Below are 25,111 nucleotides of genomic sequence, written 5' to 3'. Positions count from 1 at the left end.
GCCCCAAAGCCTGTCATGGCAGCTCTCTGGCTAAGCAGGTCCTAACAAGGGAAGGGCACTCAGGTGGTGGGATTGGTGTTGGAACGTCCAAAGACTGTAGCAACTGTGTTATGAACAAATTTGCTAACAGTGATGTTGAAATTGTAGCCTACTTCTCCCTCTGGGAGAAACTGGCAAGCTTCTGAGAGTTTCCTGCCCTCCTGGGACAGCCTTGCAAGCTTCCCATGGTGCATTCATAGGCTAAAGCCAGTAACAAGCTGGATCTCATTCCCCTAACCCTGAAAGAGCCTCCAGTGCGACATCATTGGGAGGGCCGAGTTGAGAGAGACTTCTAAGATCTCAAGGAAAGGACGAATGGAGAGGTTACTGTGCCCGCTCGAGAAATTGATGATTAACAGGATTTCGTGATCGTGATCATGATCGTGATGTTCAAATAAAGTAAAAAAAGAAAGGCAGAGGAAGTGACAGTGAGGGTATCTGACCTACGTGTTGACACTTCCTGTGGTTGAACACTGAGCAGTTCTCACAGGTGCCCTCTCTGAGGCGGAAATGCTGGAGAAGCACAGAAGTAGACTGGACGTGGGGTCTGTCTATTTTCCACAAGCTGGTCTCCTTGCGGGCCACAGACCCGTGTCCTGTCTCGCTGAGGTCTCCAGCTCCCTCACCGGCTCCTCCTCTGACTTTCACCCCTGAAATATTCCCAGGTTGCAGACCTCTGCTCTCGCCCACACACTTCCCTCCATGCTTATAGATGTGCCCATCACCCCAAATCCTCTGCCAAATGCCCCATCACCTGCCTGGTTAAAAAAAATATATCCTACTGGATATTCCTTTTTAATAATATCTGTCCAGAAAAGTGCATTCCCGTTTCCTGGAGATGCCTTACACCTGGTGAACCTGGAGCTGAGCTGCCTGGTTTGTTTTTGTGTTTCTAGAAATGTTTGTTATGTGAAAGTATTCACACACATTTATGCATAAATATGTGCATGCCTTTAGTTTGCTTTTTCTTGATTTCAGTTCTTAGATGTACAATGCTACAAACAACACTTTCCTATGGACACAATTCAGCACTCACCAACACTTGTACCCACCTTTCTTCCTCAAGGACTCAATAACCCTTTCTTTCAACCCTTCCCCAACAACTCACCCAGTTGTGTGAATAAATCCTCCCATTCTTTTGCCTTTGGCCCTTTGCTGCTACCTTGTTTATCTTTAAGACCCCTAAAGGGGAGAGGTCATTCTGTGTCTGTCCCTTTTCTAGTGAAGTCTATTAGACCTCACTCAGCCTAGCATTCTCTAGTTCCATGTTGCTGCAAACTGAATGATTTTATTCTTTCTTGGAGCTGCATAGTATTCCATTGTGCATACACACCACAACATTTGGATCCAGTTATCCCTAGTTGGGGATTTGGGTTGTTTCCATAACTTGACTTGTTGTACTAAGTGCCCCATTAACATAGGTGTTACATATATCCTTTCAAATTTATGTTTTTGTACCATCAAGAAGTGGTACAGCTGGGTCATATGAGTAGTTTATTCCTTTTATTTTTGTTTTTGAGAGTGAGATCTCCATATTGCTTTCCACAGAGGCTGAATCACACTGTTTTCACCAACAGTGGATGAAGGTTTCTTTCTCACCACAACCCCACCAACAATGGTTGTTTCCAGATTTTTTGATATGTGCTATTTTCACTGGTGTGAGATAGTATCTCAAAGTTGTTTGATTTGCATTTCCCTACAAATGAATGGCAATGAGCACGTTTCCATTGGCCTATTGACCATCTACATGTCTTCTTTGGGAAAGTGTCTGTTCATCTCATACTATCTATGGATGTGGTCCTTGCATTTTCCATTGTTGAGTTTTGTGAGTGCTTTAAATATCTTGGACATCAGCCCCTTACCTGATGTCTGCTGTGTGAATATTTTCTCCCATTCAAGTGCGGTTCTTATTATCAGAGCTTGAACTTCTTTTGCTGTGAAGAAGCTTTTAAATTTGATATCTCCCATTTGTTTGTGTCTCTGTTGTCTTTAACCTCTGTGGTCATCTCATTGAACTCACCCCTGAGGTCAATTTCCTGGACAGTCTGCCAATGTTTACTTCAGTGTTCTAATGGATTCTGGTCTAATTTCAAGGTCTTTAAACCATTTTCAGTTGTCTTTTTTGTGAATGGTGTGAGGAACAGTTCTAATTTCATTTTTTATTTTTACACATTGTTCTTGCTGTCTGACCCAGTTTCAATTCCTCTTTCCCTCTCGGAGAGCCCAGCAAGCTTCCGAGAGTATGTCACCTGCACAGCAGAGCCTGGCAAGCTACCCGTGGTGTATTCGATGTGCCAAGGACAGTAACAACAAGTCTCACAATGGAAACATTACTGGTGCCTGTTCCAGCAAATCGAGGAGCAATGGGATGACAGTGATACAGTGATACACATTGCTGTTTAGTTTTTCCAGCACCATTTGTTGACGAGAGTTTCTTTGCCCCACAAAGATGCCAAACTGCCAAAAATTTTAGGTATATTGGATTTTTTTTAAATAAGAATTATATTTATATATAAAATATAAATGAATGCGGAATGTGAGTGTGAATGTCCGGGCTTTTGAAAGTCACAGAACAGGGATGGGATGAGGTCATCCACCACCTCTCCAGATGGCCTGGCGTTCTCAGCCAAACAAAACCCCAATGGACCTTGAGCCTGTTAGGACAGGTGGTTGGGAAAACAGGGACAATGGTGGAGGGACTGGGGTTGGAATATTGAATGCCTGTAACAAATGCATTAGGAACAACTTTGTAAGCCACAGTGTTTAATTAAAATGGAAAAATATATTTAGCAATGCAAAAGCAAAAAAAGAAGCCACAGGTTTTTGTTTATTAATTTGTAGCCTATTACATTACTGCACTCTAATTACTAACCAAAACTATTTCTTAGAGTTTGTTGCTGAAGTATTTAAGGTTTCAACTATATAACATGTCACTTTAAACTAGGGATAGTTTGACTTCTTCATTTCCAATTTAGATCCCATTGATATCTTTTTCTTGTCTGATAGCCATGGCGAGGAATTACAAAACTATGTTGAACAAGATTGACTTGTGCCTAATCTCAGGGAAGAGACTTTCAGTTTTTCACCATTATATATGACAGTGGTTATGGGTTTGTTTTATTCAGCCTTTACTATCTTGAGGAACATTCCTTCTATTCCTAGTTTGAGGAGGGTTTTTCCATGAATAGGTGCTGAATTTTGTCAAAAGCCTTCTCTGTATAAACTGATAAGACCATGTATTTTATAAACTGATAAGACCATATATTTTATCTTATTTTTGTTGATATGATGATGAGATATTACACTAACTTGGGGGGGGGGATGTTGAACCATCTTTATATCCCTGGGCGTATGACCTGGTGTATAATCCTTTTAATATGTTGCTGGATTTAGTTTTCTAAGGTTTTGCTAAGTATCTTTGCATAGATATTCTTGGGGGACAGTGTCCTAAAATTTTCTTTTTTAGCAGTGTTCTTGTTCCAAAATATGGTATTTTGGAAGAGCTTGAGGAGTTTGTGCATTAAATCATCTTTGAGATTTTAGTAGAACTCATTAGTGAATCCTCTGTACTGAGTTTTTGTTCTTGGGCAGTGATTTAATCACTGCTTCAAATTATTAACCCAAGACTGATTTATTAAGGGTTTCTGTTTCCTTTAGGTTCAATCTTGGGAGTTCATATGATTATAAGAATTCCCCGTTTCTTTTAGACTCGAGCTTGCTGGCATAAAGTTGTTCATAATAACCTCCTATGATTTTTTTTGTGTTTCTAAAGTGTTTGCTGCAATTTTCTCCCCTGTCATTCTGATACATTTGGGTTTTCTTTTTTTCCTTTTCTGATTGCTCTGGATAAGTGTTATTAATCTTGTTTATTCTTTCAAAGATCAACTCTGTTACTTTTTGTTACTATTTTCTGATATTTTTTGTTTGTATGTTTGTTTTTTTTTGATATGCCAAAAACAGTAACATTAACAACAATGTGCTCTTCTGTTCCTGGAGCGAGCAGAGGCCATTGGGCTACACTAGCACGTGACAGGGACGAATAAAAACGTTACTGGTGCCCACTTGAGCAATCAATGAATAAAGGGATGACAGCGACAGTGACAGTGTTGTTTGTTTTTAGTTTTGGGGCCACGCCTGGCAGTGCTCAGTGGTTAGTCCTGGCTCTGCACTCAGGAATTACTCCTGGTGGTGCTCAGGGGATGGGATGCTGGGATCGAAGCTTTTACATTGTTTTCTTGCTGACTATGTTATTGATTTTAGCTCTAATTTTGATTATCACCTGCCTTCTCCTTGGTTTAGTATTTATTTGTTGTTATTTGGTAATTTTTTCTAGCCAAAAGTTTAGATCATTGACTTGAACCCTCTCTTTCCTCCTGGTATGACTCTGCTCCTATTTTTACATAGACTGCAGGAACATATAAAGATACTATGGTATAAAATATATGTTCTACTATAACTGAGAGTCAAAAATACTTGAAAACTAATGGTATGTATGGACACAAAAATAACAGGGCTTAGAGTTAAAAATCAACACCAGAATGCTTCATGCAAAACCTATGCAATTTTGCATTCAGCAAATAACTCAAACAATAATTTCTACCTGGTTGATAACACTTAGACAAGTGACTTTGGGGAATTTTAAAGAATTGAAAAAATGTAGCCTTGGAGTGCTCAGACAAAAGAGCTTCGGAGGAGGGCAGCCTACCCTTAAAGAAAGCACGGGAGTGGGCACATGTATTCAGGGATGGCAACTGGGTGCAAGCACCTATTTTTAGACGTCCTGATCTCCTTGAAAGCCCTCATCCCTAAAATAGAGCAGAAACATTTCTGGGCAACGGTCAAACTGAGCATTTCAGTCAAGCTTCCTCTTCCCTGGTCAAGTCTTACGTTCGCTGCTGTAATGTGGGCCTAGGAAAAATCTCAAATGAGCAAATTCTCCTTCCTCCTCCTCCAGAATCTGATCACACTTCCCCAGACGTGTCACCCTGCTCTCAAGACAGCACAGGTGGTCTCGACCTAGTGGTTCCTCCCGGCAAAGCCCCTTCACGCTCAGAAGTTACTCAGATTTAAACAATGACTAGAAGTCTCACTAGTTGTCTGGATCTTTGCCTGTATATTTTTTGAAGGACTGAATAATTATGTTCAAAGAATATAATAAATTCCATAATCAATTCTAGGCAGAAATTGTTCACAGAGACCAAGACGACGTAGGGATTTTAGCGTGAGCATCTATCAAGAAGAGGTATTTAAGCTGACATGTAAACGCAGGGACCACCATGAAGGTGCGGTACAAGGAAGAAGGACGCCGAGGTCCCTTGTTCATAAGACTCTCTGGAGAGAAGCTTCGTGGGTCTGAGCGAGGGAAGAGCAGGCCTGTGGCTATAGCTCAGTGAGGAACAGAGACAAGGACGGTGGCTGGAAAATGGGGGTCTCAGCTTAGGGGACACTGCATCGGTGAGAGAGACCCCAGAGAGCAGCAGCCCAGGCCATTCTGGAGTTCCAAGGCAAAGTGGCTCTGCAGGACAGGAAGCCGGGAACTGTTCTCGAATCACTGGAAGAAACCCAGGGGACAAAGACTCAACTTGGAGCTCTCAGTTGGGGAAGAAAATTCACAGAATCAGGCCCTGAGAAGATGAATCTGAGTCAACCACAGGAAAAAAAAGAAATATTCTTCCCCTGCTGAGCGTGAGGTCCTGGCTGTGTCCTGTCTAGCTATTCTCCTGGCCCCTGCCTGTCCACTTGGTGCTCGGAGCTACCTGGAAAGACCAGAGCCACTGTCCACCGAAACCAACACAACTTGGAGTTTCCTGCACCTCCCCTGCCTCTGCTCGGAGATCGAACCCTAGACTCAAGCACACAGTTCCTACTTGAAACCAAATGCTTTGTTACTTTAAATGATTGATACAAGGTTTTCTCTACTGAGAACAGCACGCGCTAGAGGTGGGGAAATCAGCTCATCAAACCTCCCACGTTTCTTTGAGGCAGTCCTTAGCTCTGCCTCTGAAAAAGAAAGACCTTTTCCACCATACAGGGGGCGATTGTTTCCCATTAACCCTGTCTAAATTCCCAAGCATGTTCAGTGAGCTAAGTCTGCCTGGGTCCTACTTACCTTATCGATTTGCAAAGCACAGACCAGATGTGGTCTAAGCTCCTCAATTCTTCTGACGTTCTGTAATTCTGAATCTTATTTCTGTTGTTTCCTATGCTTTAGATGCACCTGGGGTATCTGTCACTGTCACTGTCACTGTCATCCCATTGTTCATCGATTTGCTCAAGGGGGTGCGGGCGAGACACTCTCAGTAGCTTGCCGGGCTCTCCAAGAAAGGCGGAGGAATCGAACTCGGGTCGGCCGCTTGCAAGGCAAACGCCCTACCGCTGTGCTATCACTCCAGCCCATGGAGTATCTACTTCAGAAAATTCATTGAGATAGTCATCCTTTTCCAAGACCTAATACAATATCTTTCTCAACAGCAAACTGGCCCTCTGCACATTTTCTCAATGCAATTCCTCTAGGTTTCCCTCTGAGGTTAAGGCATTTCTGCTCCTTCCCCTTTAATTCTGGTCCTGTTTCTTCCCCAGGACACCCACCTCCAACTTAGCAGAGCTCTCCAGAGTTGCGAATGAAGATTGGCATAGTTATACCAAAATCAATTGCTTTTTACCTCTTCTTTTAAAAAAGTCACAATAGCAACCATTAGCAAGCAAACAGGAAGGCTGACAGAAGGTCACCTCCCACTGCATTTTACTGATGGTGAATCTCTCTGGAGTAATTTGATTAAACACATTCAATTTACTTTGTGGAAACAAGCACAACTTCTACTGGCACTCACGAACTCTAAGAGAGCTTCCGACATTTAGAGAAATGTGTCCACTTATTTTAACAGAGCTTTGTTTTCTAAAACAAAAACAAAACAAGCAACCAAACAAACCTGCATTAGTTACTCTAGTATATTCTTTCCAAGCACATAGGGGATTTACAAAATAAAAGTAAAGTGTTTATATGTAAATATTTACTCACATACACTGGACTCGATCCATAGCACAGCAGGTAGGGCTTTTGCCTTGCACTTGACGACCTGGGTTTGATTCCTCCATCCCTCTTCAAGAGTCCGGCAAGCTACAGAGAGTATCCAGCCCACACGGCAGAGCCTGGCAAGCTATCCCTGGTGTATTTGATAAGAAAAAACAGTAGCAATTTTTCACAACGGAAACATTACTGGTGCCTGCTCAAGCAAATCAATGAACAATGGGACGACAGTGCAGACAGACAGATGGGCTCACATAAATGATCTAAGAATCAAGCTTTCTTGTAAAAATTTCATAAGCAGAAAGTGCAAAGTGAAAGAGTAATTGCCATCAACTTAGATAGAATATTTTAGCATTCTCAGACCAAAGGCACCTACCAACTCGTACCCAACACACATATAATCTAAAAATAATCCTATGAAAAACAATATGGGCAGTCCTCACAACACTAAAAATTAAACTTCCACACGACCCCATAATACCACTCCTGGGAATATACACTAATGGTCCAGAAACACAATGCAGTAAAGCCATCTTCTCTCCTATGTTCCTTGCAGCACTATTAACAATAGCCAGAATCTGGAAACAATATTTGGGTGATATGAGTGATAGCACAGTGGTTGGGCATTCGCCTTTCACTCGGATGACCCATGTTCGATTTCCTCTGCCCCTCTCGGAGAGCCCGGAAAGCTACCAAGAGTATCGAGCCCGCACGGCAGAGCCTGGCAAGCTACCTGTGGCGTATTGGATATGCTAAAAACAGTAACAAATAAGTCTCACAATCGAGAGACGTTACTGGTGCCCACTCGAACAAATTGATGAGCAACAGGATGACAGTGAGCTTCAGTATATAAATCTGAAAATATGTATATATGCATATGCATATATGTATACACACATATATATGTATATATATACATATATATATATATTTCCCTCTATGATTTGTTGCCTACTACCTGAACCTCATCAAATGTGGTGTGGTCATTATGGGGAGTGGGTAGAGAGTGTTTTATGATGTGTCAGGAATATATTCAATCATATGTGAGGCTCAGCCCGATCACGTGGGTAGTGGCCTTGCTCATGGTGGCAGTTGGGTTGTGGAAGTTTTTGGCTGCCAGAGCTGGGTCCCTTGGGGCAGGGAGGGCTCTTACCCACCCCCTCTAGGAAGCCCCAGTGAAGACATCCTGGCACGGGGTCAGGACATTCTGTGGCACTCTCAGGAGTTTTAGTTTATAGTCCCTGGGTCTTGGCCATTGATGATATTACATGGCACCCGGGGCAGTTTGTGGGTGTGACTGCCAAGCTACTGGAAAACTGGGGACCTGGGGGAAGGAGGTCTAGTCCTGATCCAAGTGAGCCTGGAGCACTCAGTCACAGGTTCCCACCTACCTCTGCGCTCCAGGCCCTAATTGTGACTTTTGATCTCATTTGAGATTTATGGGTCTCTGAAATAAGGCAAATAAATGAGCTTATGTAGCTGTGCTGGAGGTGGTTTTTGGGTGTGTCTCCCACATACATAACTTTTGGCCCTTTAATTTCTTGGCAAACTTGGTCCCAAGTTGTTGGGGTCTGGCCAAAGGCACAGCAGCAACTTGGGGGTATCCGGAAGCCTGAAGGCACCATCAGGCTGTTGATGCACTCACTCCACAGGTACAGGTTGACCTGCTGGTGGCACCATAGCCCCTAAGTTTTATATTTATTCTTAAATTTGAAACTGTAGGGGCTGGAGCAATAGCACAGAGGATAGGGTGTTTGCCTTGCACATGGCCGACCCGGGTTCGATTCCCAGCATCCCACATGGTCCCCTGAGCACCCCCAGGGGTAATTCCTGAGTGCAGAACTAGGAGAAACCCCTGTGCATCACCGGGCGTGACCCCCCCCCAAATTTTTGAAACTGCACTACTTTGCCACTTAACATCTGAGATCTCAGGCTTGAACCCTTGTACAGCTTTCAGGGACGATCATTTCATGTCAGTGAATCCACCAAATCCTACCACTGCAGATCTTCTGCAGCACCTTCACCACAGCTGTCAGTGGTGACTAACGGGTCTGGGGGGGTGTTAATATTTAAGAACTGTCAATGACACACAACATTTGCATCTTTATATAGTACATTCACTCTATCAATACTCCAGTTATATCTAATTATGTTTAATTTTAGGCGTAAAGAAACTAGGCTGAGAAATTTATAAAGCCAATAAAGAAAACAGTAATGGGACTCAACCCAGGCTGAGATATGTCATTTCCAAACCCTGTTATTCATCTCAAAAATAGTTTTTCCGTATTCTGGAGTTAGGGGAGGTTAGATGATGCTGACCAGTTGTCAAGGATTTATACAAAATATTTATTTAGGAGGAATTTGAGCAAATCACCTCAAAGGATAAAACTGTCATGCTAAGGGATTTCAGGATCCAATTTACCATGTGGGATGGAATTCCCCACATACACAGCAAGCAACGCTCAGACAGTTAGATGTCGGGGAATTCTACAGAACTGGCACCCACTAGCCAAGACAGCCTCAAGTCCTCTGGGCCAAGGGAGAGCTATAATGATTGCCCTGACTCCATTTAGATGCCAACCACAAACTCAGGCTGTGGTCTGTACTTCCTGCCCATGGACTTGAAATCAGAGGTTCCTATGATCCCCTCTTTGAGTTTCATTAGCTGGCGAGAATGGGGTCAGATGTGCAGAGCATGATGGGGAGTGAAATAGGTCAGAAGCAGAAGGACAGACATAGAGCGATGGCACTTATTTGTGAAATAATATTTAAAAAAAACCAAACATAGTATGAGACTAATACCCAAGGGTGATAGAAACATGGGCCAGGAGGACTCATCTACCATGGGAAGCCTGCCTCAAGTGCTGGGGGAGAAGGTAACTGGGATGGAGAAAGGACCATCGTGACAAAGATAGTTGGAAACGGTCACTCTGGATAGGAACTTCATGTTGCAGATTATAGTGCCCGGAAGCAGGGAGGGAGACAGAGAGGGAGAAAGAGAGAGAGAGAGACAGAGACAGAGACAGAGAAGAGACCAAGAGACAAAGACAGAGACACAGATACAGATACAGAGACACAGAGCAGAGAGAGAGAGAAAGAAGAGACAGAGACAGAGACAGAGAAGAGACCAAGAGACAAAGACAGAGACACAGATGCAGACACAGAGACACAAAGCAGAGAGAGAGAGAGAGAGAGAGAGAGAGAAGGAAAGTTCCAGGCTGGGGGGTGGTGTGGGCAGGAGGGAAACTAGGGTCATTGGTGCTGGGAAATGGACACTGGTAGAAGGACGGGTGTTGGATCATTGCATGACTGAAACCTGATCTCGAATAGCTTTGTAACTGTGCATCTCATGGTGACTCCATTAACAAAATAGAAATTTTAATTAATTAATTTAACCCCCCCCACACACACACAACAATGAAGCCAGAGCCACAGGATAGTGTGTAGGGCACTTGCTTTGCAGGAGGGCCCCACACCCTGTCTCTATGCTGGGCACCACATCTAGGACCATAGCACCATTTGGGGTGATCCCTGCGTGCAGAGTCAGGAGTCAGTCCTGGGCACTGTCGAGTGTGGCCCTAACGGCCCTAAAACAACCATTTGAAAAGAGCAGCTCGTAGAACTCGGAGAAGAATTCTACTCGGGATATCCCCAGCTTACCCTAAAGGAGCTGCTATCACTGAGGAAGGGCAGATATGAAAGAGCCCGAGTGGCGCAGAGCCCCCCTCCCCCCCTCGGGTGTCACTCTCTGGATCTCCACATGTTCACCCACCCAGAGACTCTTGAACCCCGTCTCGCTGGGTTGTTATGGAGGCGTCATTACACAGACATGAGGGAGAAGCAGAACAGACACAGACTCATCCCATCCCGATCAACAACGGTGAACAAGTGCAGAACAAAGAAGGCCTTTTCGGAGTATAAGACAAAGATGGCGCGTGCAGGTGTTGCTGGGTTAAGACAGAAATGAAAACTAAAGTATCTCGCTCAGTGGAGATGGGGCACGGGGGCAGGTACTGTGACTTATTGAAGAGATCAGACTGGTACCCCAAACAACCTATGAGTTGGAAACAAATAGCCTAAGCTAATGCCAAGAAACTGAATGACCACTTGTACAGAAATTTAATTTACACAAGGTGCTATCTCATGTTTAATATAGCTAGCTATTAATTCACCATAAACATGTCCCAATTAACCAACTACTAAGAATTAGTGCAATTCGTGTTGCTTGTTGTGTTTTAAAATCAGCACCTGCAGTAGATTTGTTCCCCACCCCCCATAACCTTAGGCTGGGACAGTGATCTCCGACTGTATTTTTATTTTAAATGTCATGCATTGTTTAAAATGTCAAGAGCATTTTGAATGGTAAGTTTCCCTTTTTATAACTCCTTTTTCAATCAAATTCAATTCATTTTGTATTTGTGTTGGGGAGGGGGTGTTATTTTTGTTTTTGAGTGGGATGGAAAAAGAAATAGGAAATGCCCTAGGATTTGGGTGTGGAGGTGTGTCAAAGGATGGGAAGACTAATACATACTACATAGGGTTATCGTGAGAATTCAGTCAGGCATTCTGAGGGCCGGAGGGATAGTACACAGAGCACAGAGACACACGCTTGGCACACAGCCCGGCCCAGTTCCTCCCTGGCACTGTAGATGGTTCCCCACCAACCTCCAGCACTGCCAAGATAAACCTCGGGCACTGCTGGGGGTGATTCCAAACCAAAATAAATAGCACTGTAGCACTGTTGTCCAGTTGTTCATCGATTTACCTGAGTGGGCACCAGTAAGGTCTCCACTTATTGTTCCTGTTTTTGGCATATCGAATACGCCACAGGGAGCTTGCCAGGCTCTCCGAGAGGGACGGAGGAATCAAATTGTGCATTATGGAACAGTTTCTTGTACTTATTAAAAAGGTCAATCAATATATTTTTGATCTTCAATTACTGACTGACCAGTTGGAAAGTATAAGGCATCTTGTCTACCATTTGAACAGCAAGGAGGGAGCTAGGGAAATAGCTACAGCATCGGGGGCCCAAGCAGCCCCCGGGCAGCTGTTCCTCAGGCCCAGCACTGCCCCTCAGGCTGCCCCTCAGGCCTACTGGGCCGAGTATCTCTAGGAGTGATCCCAGTTTCCCAGGAACTGCAGGTGAGGACTCCACAAGCCCCCTCTGTAGGATAACATAGCCTCAGGTAGTTTAGTTTTATTGGGTTACTCCCATCACAGTTCTCCCAATCCTCTGTGTTTATTTGTAATTTCTTTCTTTGTGTGCTCTTGACTTGTAAATATTGTTTTTCTCTTCTCCTTGAGTCCTTTGCATAGTTTATTCAGAGCCATGTCCTTTTATATGGACACAGGAAGACTTAGCAAATGCTATGCTTTTGTAACCTGGGAGTCATTTGACTCTACATGATATTTTCCTCCTGGGCATCTGTTCTCTCAACCTAAGCCTCAGCTGCCCTTACTTCCTAGAACCCCCAAAAGCAGGGTCCCAATAAGGGATGGGATGGACCCAAGGCAAGCAGTGAGGTGAGTTATGTGCTACCCTGGCATCGAGATGGGCCTGGCCAAAGTGCCTAATGCTTAACTATAAGTTAAGAGTTTGGTTATGGACAAATTATGTCGTGATCCAAAAAGTAATAACTAGATTCGGACCCTGCTAGGGTTAGGAGTGATTAATCTGGCCTGAGCGGTGTAGTCTGAGTCTGTGGCAAGATGTTGTCAGGAGAGCTGCCCTACCTCAATGTGTCTCTTACTGTCCATACAAAAATATTAAGATGTGAATAAGTTCTTGGACCAAGGAAAGGAGAAAAACCTTAAGAGAGGTATTTGCCTGCTGGCAGTCAGGAAGGGCTTTGGAATGCCCCTAGGTGGTGTTCCTTTCTTTTTTTTTTTTTGAAATAAACAGATTTTATTTAAAGGCTTTTTTGATGGAAGGAGGAAGGGATAAGTGGAAGAGATAAGAGTAAGTGTAATGCGCTCAAGAGAGAACACGGCTTCTCCGAGGATGGAGAGAGCCCTACACACACCCTAGCACTAGACACAAAAGCACGAAAGTACACATCTCAAGAGGGGAGATGCGGGCGACACATGTGCTCAGGCACCGCATGTGCTTGGCCATGTGGGCACAAGCGACACATGGGCTCAGGCAGCATATGCGCACGCTTCCTTTGTTCAAGGTGGTCTTTTATAGGGTTTCTTCAACCTGCCCCCACGTGGGGCTTCTTCCCAGGTAAAAGTCTGTTGCTAAGGAGGTTACCAGGGAGGTTGGGAGTGGTGATGGACTTCTTTAGGCTGGACCACATTTTAACCAGATTAAGGGAGAGGTCTGAGAGTTTGAGGATTTTCATGGGGAGGGGTCCAAACTCCACAGGGTCTGCTGAAGGTCTTATCAGGTCTGTTTTCTGTATCCACAAGGTGGATCTGTCTTAGGATGCTCCTTCCCAGAGACTATTAATCTGTTTCATTGCCAGGGGCCTTTCCCTATCTACCTGCCTACATCACATTCTCTACCTAGAGATTTCACTACCTTAAATCTTTAAGGGGAAAATGGCCGGTGGTCCATCTTCTGAAGCTGCTTCATGCTGACAGAGGGGCGCAGACCCTGCACACGTCCGGGGTGAAACCTCATGCTACCTTATGGGCCCCAGCAATGACTTGGACCTGGCAGCCCTCAGGAAGGGTTTTCTTATGTTGATTTTGCTGCCTGACTGTGTGTAGCCTAGAGCGCAAGGTGGAGAGAGACAAGTAGGGGGAGAGACTAGGGAAGGAGGAGGATCCAGAGTGACAGGAGAAAGTCAGAGAGCAAGGATGGAGGAGTGAGGTGCTCGGAAGGAAGAGTGCTGGGAGAGATCGAGAGCGGGAGAGAAGCAGAGAGACAGGAGAGAATGGAATAAAGGGCAACTGATCAACCGGCTTGGCCCTCGTTTCCTCCTCTGTCTACATGGGGCAGTCTATGGACCGGGCCGCTCAGGCTGGGTGAGTGGCCCGGGGACCGAACCTCCCTGAACACCTGGGGGCAACTGTCAGTCGCCCCCTGCCAGATGTTTTTTACATCCTCCCCCAAAGTGCAAAGAGCATTCCTTCTATACTTACTAGCATTAAGTGAGGTCTCTTAAATTCCAGCTTTTCACCAGACCAAGACCAGTGATGCCAAAAAGTCATCTTCCACATGAACAAACAGGAAAACTATTTTGCTTGTTTTTGTTTGTCATTTGGAGGCCACACCCAGCAGTACTGAGGAATGACTCCTAACAGGCTCAGGGATTGTATGGTGCCAGGGAATAAATCCTAGTCAGCCTTGTGTAAGACGAGCACCTTACCAGCTGTGCTATAACTGTCTGGCCTCAAAGTGCCAAAAAGAATTTTAATCAAGAGCCATGAATGACAGCATTTTAGAAATGTTTCAAAAATAGATCAAAGTGGCAATATTTGATTGCTTAACAAACACCCTAATAGGTGGATAGAAGATTTTGAAGAACAAACTTTTTTTTTTTTTGGTTTTTCTTTTTGGGTCACACCTGGTGAAGCACAGAGGTAACTCCTGGCTTTGCACTCAGGAATTACTCCTGGTGGTGCTCGGGGGACCATATGGGATGCTGGGGATCGAACCTGGGTCGGCCACGTGCAAGGCAAACGCCCTACCCACTGTGCTATTGCTATAGTCCCCAAGAACAAACACTTAAGGAAAGACCAATTTAAGAGACTGTGGAGCAAAAAGGTTTTTTAACTAAAAGGACAAAAGGAGAAGAACAAAACTGTTTCCCAGGTAGATTACATACTGAACCATTTTTAAAAATTCCTATTGGACTCATATATATGTATATATATGTATATATAAAATATCGATATACACAGAGAGATGTAGATATATATTTTGGGATGATTTCCTGGAAATCCATCAAAACCACAAATATAAAACCGAAGACTGATAAATTTCAGTACATAAATTACATATTTCTCTGTAGAACAAGGAACATCCTTTACCAACTCCCCCTACGAGCAGCTCTCTGGGAGAAGATATTTGTAACCTACATCACAATTAACAACTGTCCTGTTTGAAGACCACAGGCAAATTAAAAAAGACAAATTAAAAATGATCAAATCAAGAAAAAGAGTAAACAATGAAGGAGCAGTTCTTAGATGAAGATTCCTATTTGGACAGTAAATATGTGAAGAATTTTAATCTCAGTAATAAACAAGGAAATGCACATTTTAAACAGGCAACAATTTCCTCCCATTGGCAATAATTTAGGAATCTGACAACATCAAAGATGAGATAAAATGAAAAAATAATTTTGATCCTGCGGGTTGTATAAATTTCCACAAATTCTTCAGAGAACAAATTGGAATAATCTAGCTTCATTCTTTGCTGTCTATCCCAAAAAAACCTCTTCCAAGTTAGAAATAGATGCCCAAAGATATTTTGGAAATATTTATCACAGGAAAAATATAGAAAAATATTCATGTATATATCTAAGAGGAATATCTGAAAAAATATCCATATTGTGTCTTCTCAGTTCAATCTAAAGGAACTAAAACTAGGTGAGTCAACTTAGATAAGTGTCAGACACGGTGTGGAATAATTTTATAAAGAAAAATTTTCATAATGAGATATACACTGTGCTCCCAATTTTGAACAACACTAAAAAATAATAACAGATGCATATGATGTATTGGTATTTGAGATTCCAAGAGACCCAAATATCCAGACAGGAAATAGTTCAACTTTAGCGTCACTGGTACTAGAGAGAAGTGAAAAAAAATTTTTCTCCATACAAAAACAATTTTCACTTTCTCAAAAAAAATCATTAAAAATTTATACTAAAGTATTAATATTTTAAAAACTACAGTGTATTTGTGGTGATATTTTTATTTTTTTATATTTCTCCTGATATTTTTCTAGACTTGAGTTATTTCCTAGACAATAAAAAAAAAGAGAAGGAGAAAAAAGTGATTAGGGAATAAAAAGCACAGAGGAAAATAGTCAAGAGAACGAGAGTGATGCTTGGGAAATAACACACAGAGGAAAAACAGAAAGGTGGGAAGTGGAAAATGCAAAAAATGCATCAAAACAGGTCTGGGAAGCAGAGCCCATCCATCTCCTGCCTCATCCCAGTTTCTCTCGCATCTTCCGCCCACACACTTACTCAAGTCCTTCTTTATAGGACGTCACAAGTAAGTGACACACTTCAAATCAAGCCTTAGAGACTGGCCCTCTCCATTAGCTTAAAACCAACTACTCTTTTGAACCCAAGTCTCCAAGAATGTGCCACAGAAAGTAATTTTGAGAAGGGCAGGACTGAGATAGATGGAAACTTGTAACTTGAGGCATTGGATTTTTATCCCTTGAATACAATAAGGGCTGGAGCGATAGCACAGCAGGTAGGGTGTTTGCCTTGCATGCAGCCAACGGAGGTTCAATTCTTCCGTCCCTCTCGGAGAGCCCGGCAAGCTACCAAGAGTATCCCGATCTCACGGTAGAGACTGGCAAGATACCCGTGGAGTATTCAATATGCCAAAAACAGTAACAACAAGTCTCAAAATGGAGACGTTACTGGTGTCCGCTCGAGCAAATCGACGAGCAATGGGATAACAGTGATGCATTGACAGTGTATGATAGATCAAGCCCTGCCCATGATTTTGGTAAAGCAAGTGAGACAATAAACTATAGAAGGCATCCCATGTAACCTGAAATATTAATGTTCTGTTTGTACATACATATGCATGAATGCATATGTGTGTGTGCATTGTGTGTGTACAACTACATATATACATACACACTGGAAGACGTGTATAATATATTCCAGTAAAAAATTAATGTATTTGGGGGGATGTTAGTAGTAAACTATTTGTTTTTACTTGGGAGCCATATCCGGTGGTCCCCAGGGTTTTCTCCTGCTTTTGTGCTCAGGGATCACTCTTGACTGTGCTCAGAGAACCCTGTGTGGCACCAGGAACAAACCCTACTCAGCTGCTTGCAAAGTAAGTGCCTATACTGTTTCTCTAAGGCTGCCTATACTATATCTCAGCAGCTCAAAATCTGCTGCCACATAAAGTTCATCCAGATTATTGTTCCTGATTTTGGCATTTAGACTATCTAGTCATTCTTCAATCGAACAGTCAGTCAAATTTAAAAGGAAGCTCTTGTGTTGATTTAACTGTTGCTTTCACTGTAGATGTATAGAAACTTTCTATTGTTCTATTCTATTTTATTTAAATAAAAATATTGCCTAATATTTTTATTTAGTTACATGTACATGTGACTACCACATGAGGCTATTCTCTCTAGTTTAGTAAAATGTCCCATTTATTCGACATCCTTTGCCATGTCCTTCGATTACTTTGTACTGATTTATCGTTGGCGTACAATGCTATAGAAATTGAGGGTTGAGCTTTCCACCCCAGTATGTATTTAGGACTTCTCATACTCATCACTCCAGCTCTGGTGCCGCCAGCCACTGAAAGAACACTCCACCTTTCTTCTCCCCACTCCCAGAAAACTCGGTAACTACCAGATTTTTCACTGAGTATAGGACTTGGTTTTGCTGTTTCATTTGGGCCATACCCAGCAGTGCTCAAAGCTTACTCCTGACTCTGTGCTAAGGGATCACTCCTGGTCGTGTTCAGGGCACCGAATGAGGTGTGGGGCTAGAACGTGGGTCAGACATGTGCGTGGTAAGTGCCCTTCCATTGTCCTTTCTCTCCACCCCTGCAACCCACTGACTTTATTAATTTATATTCCACATGAGAGTGATGCCACCAGGTAAATGTCTCTCAGTGCCTTACTGTATTTAGCAGGGTCCCTTCAAGTCATATCCATTTTGATCCAGAGGCACAGATTCCTTTTATAATGTCAAAATAGAATGCTGTGGAGTATCCGTTTGACAGCGTCTTTACTCTGCTGTGACGTGCATTTTGTTGAGTCCGTATCTTGGTTAATGTGAATGATGCTACTATGAACATACGGTTGCAAATACCCTCTTTTTTAAAAAATTCTTTTTTATTGAATCACTGTGGGATACAGTTACAGAGTTTTCATATTTGATCCATCACCCAAAGCCCCCGCATACCCCCCTCCCACTCCCCCTCTGCCTGTGTGGCAGACAATTTTCACTTTACTCTTTCCTTACTTGGATTACATTCACTTTTCAACAGGAGTCTCACTATCATTATTTGGAGGTTTTCCTCCAACATTCAGACATGTTGGATGGCTTCGATAGATTGTATCTTTTCATTTTTCAGGAAAGGCTTTTCTCCAAAAAGCCTCAGGACTGGAGCTGTTTGGAGATGCCCCAGTCCTGCATCCCGGAGCCGTGTTAGTGGAAGCTCAGCGTTGCCGGGGCTCCATCTGGAGAAGGCTTGCTGGCTGTGCCTCCTCCGTCCGGCTCCCCGGTGTTGCTGGCCCGGTCTGGGGTCCGGGGCATTCTCTGGCCTGCATTGCTTACCGGAACGCCCGGATTCTTCTCTGTTGAATGTGGCAAGATGGTGCCGAGGGTGGGTCGAGGGCATGACTTCAGGCATCCTGGGCAAATTGGAGACTGAGCTGGCACCGCCCCACTCCATTGATCCCCGCAGATTGGAGATGCCCCAGTCCCACATCCCAGAGCCTTGTCAGTGGAAGCTCAGTGTCGCCGGGGCTCCATTTGGAGAAGGCGTGCTGGCTGTGCCTCCTCCGTCCAGCTTCCCGGTGTTGCTGGCCCGGTCTGGGGTCCGGAGGCAAATACCCTCTTGAAGAGCAGTTTGATATCCTTCAGGTCCATGCCTAGGAGAGGTCTCACTGGATCATCTAAGTATCTCCCCCACCCCCTCTGAGGTCTCTAGACCATGTGTCCTAGAAGCTGCCCAGTTTGCATCCCCTCCCGTGAGCCAGGCATTCCTCTATCACTGCATCCTCCATACCTGCTACTCTCGGTCTTTGGGATGGGGCCTTCTGTGCAGTGTGGGGTGAAGGCCCGGTGTGGCTGTGATGTGCACTTCAGTTTCTCTTCCTGAGGATGATCTATCCTTCCCCCGAGGGTCAGGAAGGAAGCTAACAGCATCGGTATCACATCACAGTAGTTGGAATGATAATCAACAGCCCACTTGATTTCCATCCCCGAGAAGAACACTTTGCATGGGTAAGTGTCTTCTTCCTCCCAGCAGACTCCTGAAAAGAAAATTTATTACCCTCATTCTTCATTTTATAGGTTAGGACACAGAAGCATAGGATAGTTACAAAACTCTTTCCTGAAAATGTTGAAAAGAGCTAAGGCTGGTGATAAAACCAGGTCTGTCTGGAGCTAAGGTGTCTCTGTCTGCGGCTGCTGCCTCCGTAAAGAAATGGGAGCCGGAACTGGAGTGCCAGTACAGTGGCCCGGGCACTGCCAGGAATAATAGGAATAGGAATAATAGGGATAATTATTATTTTATTCCCTCTGAGCTCCACTGGGTGCGGCCCATCAGCCCCTGAAGGAGCTGAGAGGAAATGTGCTCCTGGTAGATTGGATTTGGACCAGGACCGAAGACCTAAATCTAGAACAAAGAGGATCAATTTTCTCTGGGCCCCCAGGAGATGGTGCCTGCAGACACTTTAGGTCTTCCTCACTTAACGTTAAAGGTTGTTCCTGGCATTTTGCTGATACCGGGTTCAAGGAGAAGGCAGGCATGCCCAGATGCCATAGGGGACGGGAAATTCTCTGACACTTGGAAATGCAGATGCCAAGAGGCACAACTGATTCACAAGCTCCTTCAAAGCTGTAAGACTGGCTCCTACCAGATTTTTTTTTTTCTTTTTGGGTCACACCCAGTGATACACAGTGATTACTCCTGGATCATGCGCTCAGGAATCACTCCTGGCAGTGTTCGGGGGACCATATGGGATGCTGGGAATCAAACCCGGGTTGACCGCGTGCAAGGCAAATGCCCTCTCCGCTGTGCTATCGGAACCGGCCCCTCCTATCGGATTTTGTTGTAAGATGTGGCCAAGTAAGAATATGATTACTGTGTTTGCAATGGCCACATCTTTTGCTTCAGTTTTTCTGCCTTTTTCCTTTCCTTTGTTCTTCCTGTTGTGTCTGAGTGCATCTCTTTCAAAGATGGCAGAATCCTTGCCAAGCCAACTGTCTTCAACTAGTGCTCATCCCGTTAACATTTCCTCCAGCTCTTATTATAAAAATATAACGACTTCCTGGTTTGAGGGGTCTATTTTGACCACCACTGGCAGGCTCATGGAATCATATAGGATGTTGGGGATGGAAAATAGGTCGGACAGGCACAAAGCAAACAATATCTGCTGTACTATCACTCCAGCCTCCCAAAAGTAATCATAAACTTAGTCTCATCTATAAATTGAGTTTCTGAATGCTGTTAAATTTAGTGATTTAACAACATAATTATTTAAAGGTGGTCAAATAATTGTTTTTAAATAGATCTACATGTCATGGATGATAAAATTATAGCAAGATATCATTTCAACATCTACTCGTGCCTTAGGACAGATTTATAATATTAAAATATTAAGAGCAAAAATAAAATGTCAATTTTTAAATGATGCATATTTTACAAGGGTTTCTTGTTCCCAGAATAATCTTAAATGTTCCATGCATAGAATCACATTTAGTTCACACAAACATTTCATGAGTTAGGCTACAGGATCAAGAGATGCAGGAATAAATGTTTGCTAAAAACAAAGACAAACATACTGTGGGTTAATTCACAAACGGAATATGAACCCAGGTCCATGTGAATTTAAAGCTCGTCCCTCAAACGACTATGGAGTGGTCTGCTGGGTCAGTTGTACTATCTAAACCTTTGAGTCAAGGTATATAAGAGGCACCATTGGGATTTATCCCCCAGCTGCACCATGTTATTGAAGTATCAACTCTGGAAGACCAAAATTGGCTTTAGTGGAGTGTCTACTTGTCTGAGAACCTTAAGATCCCCAGGGAGGATCCTACCTGAGACAGATAATAAATATCTCCACCTGCTCAGGTATTTCCTTGCTATTCTCTTCCACTCAAGCACCCAGAGAATTCTGAACCTGTCCTATTTTTCACATAATGGGACTCAATCACCCATGTGTCTCTTGAGATACATAAGAACATGGTCTTTATACTCTACCTGGGATTCTCTGCGGAATCCTGCTCCCAAAGGTCAAATCAGGCATTAACTGGAAACCATGAATGATGTCAAATTGACTTATTTGGGGGCTAGAGTGATAGCACAGCGGGTAGGGCGTTTGCCTTACACACGGCCAACCTGGGTTTGATTCCCAGCATCCCATATGGTCCCCTGAGCACCGCCAGGGGAAATTCCTGAGTGCAAAGCCAGGAGTAAACCTTGTGCATCGCCGGGTGTGAACCAACAAGCAAAAAAAAAAAAAAAAAAAAATTAACTTATCTTATTTTTTATTTATTTTAATTTTTTTGTCCACACCTGTAAAAAACTAAGGCACGCCGACTGGTGTGTGTACTCGTGGGCTCTCTGGGTGGCTCTGTCTCACCGCCCGTGTTCAGTGCTCCGGAACCGCTGTGTATGGGCTGGATCGGGATGGCCATTGGTCAAGGACAGGTGAAGGAAGAACGAGGACCAAGCTGGTTGCTGATTAGTTACCATTTAATCAATCTTCCATCTTTCTCATCTCCCGCACTCCCAGCTCTGTCCTCTCTCTGGATCTACTGCAGCTCTGGATTCTCTTCTTCACTAGTCTCTTCCCCCTGCCCCTAGGCTACACACAGCAAGGTAGCAAAATCATGATAAGAAATCCCTTCCTGAGGGCCTTCAGGTTCAAAGGGAACACAATCTAGAGGCATTCCAAAGCCCTCCCTGACTGCCAGCAGGCAAAATACCTCTTCAGGGGTTTTTCTCCTCTCCTTAGTCCAAACACTCATTAACATCTTAATACTAGTTATTTTTGTATGGACATAGCAAGAGATACATTGAGGCTTGCAAGGCAGCTCTCCTGGCAACATCTTGCCACAGACTTAGACTACAGCACTCGGGCCAGATTAGTTATTCCTAACCCTAGCAGGGCCCGAATCTAATTATTTCTTTTTGGATCATGACAGCATTTGTCCATGACCAAGCTCTTAACTTATAGTTAAGCATTAGGAACTTTGGCCAGGCCCATCTCGATGCCAGGGTAGCACACAACTCACCGCTTGCCCTGGGTCCGTCCCATCCCTAATTGGGACCCTGCTTTTGGGGGTGCTAGGAAGTAAGGGCAACTGAGGCTTAGGTCTAGAGAACAGATGCCCAGGAGGAAAATATCATGTAGAGTCAAATGACTCCCAGGTTACAAAGCATTGCATTTGCTACAGCCTTCCTGTGTCCATATAAAAGGACATGGCTCTGAATAAACTATGCAAAGGACTCAAGGAGAAGAGAAAAACAATATTTACAAGTCAACAGAACACTAAGAAAGAAGCTACAAATAAACACAGAGGACTGGGAGCACTGTGATGGGAGTAACCCAATAAACCTAAACTACCTGAGGCTATGTTATCCTACACACACCCAGTTATGCTCAGGGCTTACTCCTGGCTCTGTGCTCAGGGAGCCATGTGGGGTGCTAGGAACACAGGCTGTCCAGGTGCAAAGCCAGTGCCTTACCTGCTGTATTACATCTTATCTTCATCCCTGAAATGCACAATTTTGACATTATATCCAAACTGAAGATATGCTTGCAGGACTGAAGAGTATTATACTCACTATCTATTTCCACAGAGCTTGGTTACCTGACCATACCACTGACCTAGCAGGAAATTTCAATAACTATGTGATCAGCATACAAATTGTATGATCATTCACATCTACTCTTTACATTCAATGTAAGCACTTAAATTGCATCAGATTTATGGGGATATTTTGGCATTTGCTATTTCTTTAACATTATATCTCTCAGAAAAACAAATTGATGAAACTAATGTCTCTTGGAAAAAGAAATTGATGGAATTATTTTGCAAAGTGAATATCCTTGGTTATAGACACTCTAACATATAATGCCAAGTGGTCTGCAGAAGAGCATTTGTGTGTGGAGAAAGGGGGAACAAAGATCAACTAGTGATTGCCTAGTGGTAGGATGTGGTGTCCTTAAAGAGCAGCACTCTACGTGTATAAAACTCTAATAGTCAACTGAACATGTGTTTCGTCATTTCTTCTCTTCCTTTTCTCTGTGGTTAGAAAGATAACATAAAGATTTTCTTTCCTTCTTTCTTCCTCCTTCCTTCCTTCCTTCCTTCCTTCCTTCCTTCCTTTCTTTCTTTCTTTCTTTCTTTCTTTCTTTCTTTCTTTCTTTCTTTCTTTCTTTCTTTCTTTCTTCCTTTCTTTCTTTCTTTCTTCCTTTCTTTCTTTCTTTCTTTCTTTCTTTCTTTCTTTCTTTCTTTCTTTCTTTCTTTCTTTCTTTCTTTCTTTCTTTCTCTCTTTCCTTTTTCCCTTTCTTTCTTTCTTTCTTTCTTTCTTTCTTTCTTTCTTTCTTTCTTTCTTTCTTTCTTTCTTTCTTTCTCTCTCTCTCTCCCTTCCTTCCTTCCTTCCTTCCTTCCTTCCTTCCTTCCTTCCTTCCTTCCTTCCTTCCTTCCTTCCTTCCTTTCTTCCTTCTTTCTTTTTTGACAGGTAGTGCATACCCAGCAGTGCTCAGGGCTTACTTCTGGCAGTACTTGGGAGACCAGAGCTGGCACTGGGCAGTGAACTTGGGTCAGATGCATGCAAGGCAATTGCTTTAACCTTTGTACTATCTCTCTGGCTGGAAAGAAAGGTCTTTTTTTTTTTTTTTTTTTTGGCTCTTTGTCTCATACCTGACAATGCTCAGGGGTTATTTCTGGCTCTGCACTCAGGAATTACTCCTGGCTATGCTCTATGCTCAGGGGACCATATGGGATGTTGGGAATCGAACCTGGGTCAGACAGGTTAAAGGCAAAGGCCCTACCTGCTGTACTATCGCTCCAACCCGCAGAAAGGGTTTTTTATTAAAAATATGATAAACTTTACAGTACGAGTTTTACTTTCTATCAGTTATAATTACTCCAAACTTCTCTCGTAACCCTGCAACCTGCAGCAAGGTAGAAAGAACACACTGGGGTGCTAGTGCCAACCGCAACAAGCTAGGGAGGAAGAATGAGATGGTCAGAGCCGCTGAGAGCCCAGCACACCGACAGGAAGCAGGGGAGGGGGAACATTTTCTCTATACTTCAATGGTGCGGTGGAAGTCACTGTGTAACCCCAGGAACAATGACTGGTGCATACAAGCACGAGTCTAGTTCTGCAAGGAAGCTTGGGTTTTATCTGCATCTTCTGTTGAAATAATACAAAGAAAGCCTGGAGTATTGTGGGATTTTAATGTCAATATTTAAAGTGAAGAATATTCTAGTACTTAGAGCCATGGATATTTGAAAAACTCAGAAAGGTCATTTTTTTGGAATAAATAATGTAGCACTGTAGCACTGTTGTCCCATTGTTCATCGATTTGCTCGAGCGGGCACCAGTAATGTCTCCATTGTGAGGCTTGTTGTTACTGTTTTTGGCATATCAGATACGCCACGGTGGGATACACTCGGTCGCTTGCCTGGCTCTCTGAGATGGATGAAGGAATCGAATCCAGGTCGGCTCCGTGCAAGGCAAATGCCTTACCTCCTAAACTATTGCTCCAGAGCAGAATAAATAATATGCTTTATATCAAGACCATGGTCTTCATTACACTGGAAAGTCAATTGCTGCTGTGAGTATCTTTTGGAGGGTTATAGATGATATGGAAAAGAGTCAATAATTAATATCTACTCAGAAAGTAAATATATCAGACTGTGATAGCATGTTTTTATATGAGAATTATCCCTTTTATGGGGCCGGAGCGATAGCACAGCGGGTAGGGCGTTTGCCTTGCACGTATCCGACCCAGGTTCGATCCCCGGCATCCCATATGGTCCCCCAAGCACTGCCAGGAGCAATTCCTGAGTGCAAAGCCAGGAGTAACCCCTGAGCATCGCTGAGTGTGACCCAAAAAGAAAAAAAAAAAAGAATTATCCCTTTTATCAAGAAGTTTAAAATGCCTGTTTAGGTATCAGGGAGATACTCAAAAGA

Source organism: Sorex araneus, chromosome 4 (genome assembly GCF_027595985.1).
Source record: "Sorex araneus isolate mSorAra2 chromosome 4, mSorAra2.pri, whole genome shotgun sequence".
Lineage (NCBI taxonomy): Eukaryota > Metazoa > Chordata > Mammalia > Eulipotyphla > Soricidae > Sorex > Sorex araneus.
Note: the sequence above shows the minus strand (reverse complement) of the source record.